The following is a 6,000-nucleotide window of genomic DNA, read 5'->3' on the forward strand; positions in this document are numbered from 1 at the left end:
ACACAGGCAGGTGTCAAAACCCAGAGTCTCAGACATGGGAAGAACGCTCAGACTGTATGAAGGGCAAAACAAGACTTCGGACCGAGCTCTGCTTGGTCCCAGACTAAATACTGTTTGTGATGATTGCCTGATGTGGAACTGTTGGTAAACCACGGGAGCAGAGGGCAAGGCCTGATGGGAGATGCAGTGAGGAAGGTGTTTGGGAGAGTGTCACAAATCAGACGATAGCTCCCTCTGGTGGTTGAAGGTGGAGGATGATGGTTGAAGTGTGATAAGAACCCTCTGCATCAAAAATGACCTTGTGAGTGTACCAAACCTGTCCTTTTTTGACTTGCTGGTTGTTCCAATTAAATCAGGGCTCCATAACCTCTGGGCCTGATACCAGTACTGGACGAGCACTAGAACCCTAACCCAGTACCCTAAGGTTTTGGGTATCGGTACCGGTATTCAGACAACCCCTGAACCCCTGATTTAATTGGGCTAGATTTTAAACCCCAAAGACGTCGTTTTTTGATGTGCTGCTGGCTGCCAATGACTTCAATAAAGCTAGAAGGTAATCACACAGTCTGATTACTTCTTCCCCAATAAAAGGAAGTGAGCTAAGAGATCTAGAACGTGACTGATTTACGTTCTTGACTATTTAGGTACCGCATCCGGTACTGGGTTAGGATACCAGGTCTGGAGTTTGGGGAGCCCTGGTTAAATTGCAACTGCCACCACGTCAAAAGACGACAAGCTGGGTACACCCCAAAAGTCAATTTTTCTTCCTTAAGCATAGTACGTCAATATGTGACGACCTTGGAAAGCCTTGGGTTTTTTCAGAGTCAGGTGATTCACGTGAACGGTCGAAGAGTTTTGGCGTGTCAAAGAATGTGTGGTTTAGTCCACTTCGCCGGTGTTAAAGGGTTTAACCATTCATGCAGCTGAGACTCTTCTCATTGGTCAGAATTAATCTAACAGAAAGAAATCAGATCATCTGTCATGATACCAGGAAAAAAAGCTACAGCAAAGTAGCACGGACTGCATTTACAGAGAGAAACTAACATCATTTGAACAAGTTTCTTGTCAGAAATTGAAAAGTGGGAAGAGATCTTTTAAATTCCTCAAAGTTTCTTATTGGAGTTGATCTAGCTGAGTAGAGACGCCTAAGTTGAGCTACATTGAGACCTTTCAGTCTTTCTGCAACAACCTTTGTGGAGTTTGTCTGGTAGTTTTCACTGTTCTTGGCAAACAGAGTAAAATTATCTCTTGGCAGCTGTTAATGTATGTAAAGATAAACATGTTCTTAATAAAGAGCTGCTGAGGATGTGTGGGAAGCTCTGGTGGAAGCTGGCATTAAAGCCTGAGCTCCACAGCGACTTAAGACAAAGCGCCAGATAAATGTAAGGATTTAAGCAGTGAAGGTCATGCACCCAGCTGCTTCATTGTGGTGGGAGACGGCGTCACTCCCCTGCTGTATATTCCACTTTGTCTTGCTACTGCTTAATGATAAAAGTTAAGCTAATTCTTTCTCCGAGAGCGGCCTTGTCTTTAGTCTGCCTGCAGATCTCCCTGCTGGCTGCGCGGGCTGCCAAATGTATGCCACACAGACGTGGGCATATTGGACTTTGTATAAACAAGCTAAGCATGCAAACAGATAAAATAGATGAGGAATGGGAGGTAGCTGTAGACTGCTCACAGACGCTCATCCAGAAGGATTCAGGGAGTTTTCTATGTCAGAAAAACATAAATTCCACCAACAAAAGGCAAGACAGGCCATCAAATAAACAACCTTTAAGGTCAGAGCGGAACTGCAGATAAATCCACTGAACAAATATTAACGTGTCCATTAAAATTCCCCGATGACACATGTGTCAAAGTCAAGGCCCTGGGGCCGGATCCGGCCCTCTGGGTAATTCTATCCGGCCCTCCAGATCATTTGATTTAATTGTTATTAATTGCCTGATGTTAACTTGTGCTCATTTCTTACGTATAATTATACATAATATAATTTCATGGAGAGTAAAATATTTAAAGTTATTTAAGGTTTAAGTTGATTTATTCTGGAATAATATTCCTGCCTTTTTATTATTCATATTTATGTTAAAAAATTACAGTTTTAAAGTTTTAAAAATGAGTATTCTGATAGCTTTTTGGACCATTTTAGCATTTACTACGATTTTATAGGCTATTTTAGAGTTTAGCTAATATCTCAGCTACATACTAGCTGTTTTGTCTAACCTAAGTTTTTTTCTTTTTAGGCTAATTTGGCATTTATCTAATGTTTTAGCTTGCTAATAACTTCAACGTTTTCAGCTATCAGCTTCAATGTTTTTATCTATCAATTTCAGCATCTATCAGCATTAGCATTTTCAGCAGCCAGCTTATAGCATTCACACCAGCAATATCGCTGGTAATGCTATACATCTAGTTCACAACTATGTTAAAGAGTTACAGTTTTGAAGTTTTAAAGTTTTAAAAATGTAGTTTTAGTGTTCAATAAATGTTTATCCTGTTCAACAAAGGTGTGTTTTGGATTTTGGCCCCAGAGCAATTGAGTTTGACACTCCTGATCTATGACAATTTTTATTTTTATTTTAAAACAACATTCCCAGTAGTGTTTTGATTATGATTATTATGTTTCCAACCAAAATCTTACAAACAAAATGTCTTAAAAAGACATGTTTCATGTTGATCTGAAGACTTTATTTCCCTCTTCTCTGAGAGGCGTGGCTTTTGGAGCTGAGCTGAGTAGCTCCACCCCTGATCCTCCTGTCTGATTATGATAGCTCTATGTCTCTAGCATAAATCTTCACAGCTGCTACATAAAAACGTCCATCAATCTGGGTAATGTCCACCCGTATGGTTCTGATCCGGATGTCAGCTGGACGAGGAAGTGAAGATCTTCATGGACAGAACTTCCTCCAAAATCCTGATTCTTTCTCCTTCCAGTTCACCAAAGACTCTTTTAGCTAATTCTCCAATGTTTATTGACTGTGATCAATACATTCAATCATTGGTTTCTCAGAGTTCTTGATAAAATAATCAAAGCTAACATCAAAATGCTCTTTCATTGATTTACAATCCTTTCCAACTGCGGTCAAATGAGCCGCCGTTCACATTTCCGTGGTCACATCAAGAAGCTCCGTGGAGTCTGGTGGAGATTTTCCAGCGTTCTCAGTCCTGCTACCGTAAGTATTGGATGAAACTCACACCAAAAATCCAGTGATGCTGATTTGACCACAGAAATGTGAACGGCGGCTCATTTGACTGCAGTCAATGTGAAGATACCATCTTCTCTTCTCCAGAACCTGAACTAGACACTAGGAACAGATGAGGGTTTAGTGCATGTGCAGCAGAGCTGTTGATGGAAAGAAGATCATCCATTCAAAAAGTGTGATTGACTGAGATTTAAGAGGAGAAATACTCGGAAATGTAAAAACAAAATGATTTGTTATTATTTTTGTTCTGTTTCATGAGAAAAATGCCACACAGACATGTTAAAAACTCTAAAAACAGGATTTTCATCGTAGGGGGACTTGAAACACGCATGGTTATATAATGGTGTGATTCAAAGCAGCATTTACCATAACTCCACAAAAAAGACTGAAAATAGTCCCAAACATGCCTCCGTCCTCATTAGTTAGGACTGTCTACAATGTGACAGCAGTTTCAGGTAGATGTCAAGACGTCAAAAATAGCTGAATTTCTTTCTAACTGGTTAAAAAAAGGCTTTGCAGAAGGACACAGAGCAGCAGGACGGCAAACGCAGAGGACGAGAGAGGAGAGGCTGCAAGAAGACGCTGACTGACAAACTTAAAGACAGGGAGGGTGACAATGCTCAGAGGAAACACGTGCAGACAGACTGCTCTTTTCATGGCTCATTCTGCGAGGGATCAGGGGAGGGAAGCGGCCTCGCGGCAGATAGAATATTTATCACGTCTGAATCCGCTTCGCAGTCACAGCTGAGAAGCAACAAGACGGCCGGGACAGATCTGGGCTGTGCGGCGCTCATGGAGCAGATTGGGACGTGCTGCGACTCGCACTCACTGTGCTCGTGATTGTGATGAAGGCCTTGTCTCTTACCTGTCACTCGCCATCCATTTATTCGAGTACAGCTGCCAGCCAGAGACTTCAGAGAAAGGCTCACTAATGAATACCAGACAGCTCATAGTGGTTTACTGGCTGTCCAGAGCGAGCTGCAGGCAAAGCTCCTTTATTTCTTCATTGATACTCATCCATAATCCTGTGGGCATCACTTCCAATCTCTCATGCTGTCTCTCACATGGCTTTTGTGTAGTTGCTTGACAGCTGAGGCAAAACAATTGTCAACGTCGACATATTTGCTATCAAGAAAACAAAAGCGAGCCACAGTAGTAAACAAACCCCACCAATGATCTGCTGAGAACACAGAGGTACAAAACGAGAAAGTCTGCAGGTTTCCTGGATGTGTTGTCATCAGAGTCTGGAGCTTTGGCTCCAGGAAGAGCCCCAGACGTCTGCAAACTTTCAAATACATACAAACTAGGGCTGTAACGGATCACAAAAGTCATGGTTCGTATCCTTTTTTGGATCAACAAAAAAAAAAAAAAAAAAGGAAAAAACAAGAAGATAGAAGCCTTTTTTTTTTTACTTTTTTGAATAGCTGTCAAACATACAGTATATTTGAGAAAACATATGTAAAGTCCTTCAAAGCATAAATAAACACTCACTCATCCTTAAACTTTTAACATAGATGTAAAAACATGGAGTTTATGATGACATTCACATGTCTGGAGACCAAATCTACAAAAACTGAGAGAAAAGAATGACTAATATGGAACTTTTCCTTTGCCCCACCCCCCACATCCATATTAAATCCTAAACGAAGAAGTTAAAATTTAACTTTCATTATTTTTAGTATTAATTGTAGTTTTTAAAATAAGTGTGGGAACATTTATATATTCAAAATAATGATTATTATCAGTAGTACATGTGCAGGTTAGGCACTGCCACGCCTGCTTTGTATTATAAACTCTTACAATGGTAACAGAAAAAAGTCAAAATACAAATGAATAAAATGATAAATAACAAAGTTTATTTACTAATACATTGTTTATGCTGAAACATTGAGCTTCAAACATTTCTACAACATTCATCCAGAATGTTCTATGGCAGTTGAATTTGGCTTTCTGAAATTTGCTCAGTCTTTATCTTTGTAAATGCAAATTCCTATTTTTTTTTGGCAGAACAAATCTGCTATCTAAGTCATATTATTTAAAAATCCAAATTGTAAAAAATGTGTGGAAACTTTGTCGATCCCCAAAGCTGAACTGTGCTTTATTACTCTAATTACATGCAAATCAGAAATCCAAGATAGACAACATTTGCCTGACCCGTGTATGAACCCCTTTTACTTTCCTCAAAGCATCACTTCTTGTGCACAAGCGTGTGCAGCGTTTATCAGGAGGAAATTGTTAGTAATTTGTCAATTTTCTAGCTCTTTTGTACCTGCATGGCTTTTGTTGCTTTTTTTTTATTTTATTTTTTTGCAAGAGAACAGATTCACAGAAAAAAAAATTACCTGAGGCTGAGGACAAAAAAAAAAAAAAAAAATGGAAAACTGAACAGAAACATAAAAACTACAAAGTGAAAAAACAGAAACATGACAGGAACCATAAAATAAAACGTGCTCTTTTACTGAGGTCAGAAAAATCTGAAACTGCTGCAGGGAAGAAAACTTAACCCAGATCTGATCAGATCAGAGGGCAAACAAACAAACAGGAGAACACAGGCAGAATGATTCCATTACCGAATCAAAAACACAGAAGTCAAGTGCAAATAACTATATTAAGTGTTCTCACGAAACTTTAACTAATTGCAATGCAATTTTTTAGCCAAAGAAAAACATTTCAATATTACATAATCTGCTGACCAGGAAAATGAGCAACTGATTCAGTAAAGTTGAGCTTAAATCCAGACTCCTTCTAGACCAGGGCTCCCCAAACTACGGCCCGCGGGCCGGATCCGGCCCACCTCCAC

General features: G+C 39.7%; 1 protein-coding gene across 1 annotated transcript in view; it reads left to right on the forward strand.

Annotated features, from left to right (window-relative positions):
- Positions 1-6,000, forward strand: part of gfra4a (GDNF family receptor alpha 4a) — a 209,272-nt gene that overhangs the window by 66,350 nt on the left and 136,922 nt on the right. The gene's annotated exons all lie outside the window — the stretch shown is intronic.

Source organism: Oryzias melastigma, linkage group LG22 (assembly GCF_002922805.2).
Source record: "Oryzias melastigma strain HK-1 linkage group LG22, ASM292280v2, whole genome shotgun sequence".
Lineage (NCBI taxonomy): Eukaryota > Metazoa > Chordata > Actinopteri > Beloniformes > Adrianichthyidae > Oryzias > Oryzias melastigma.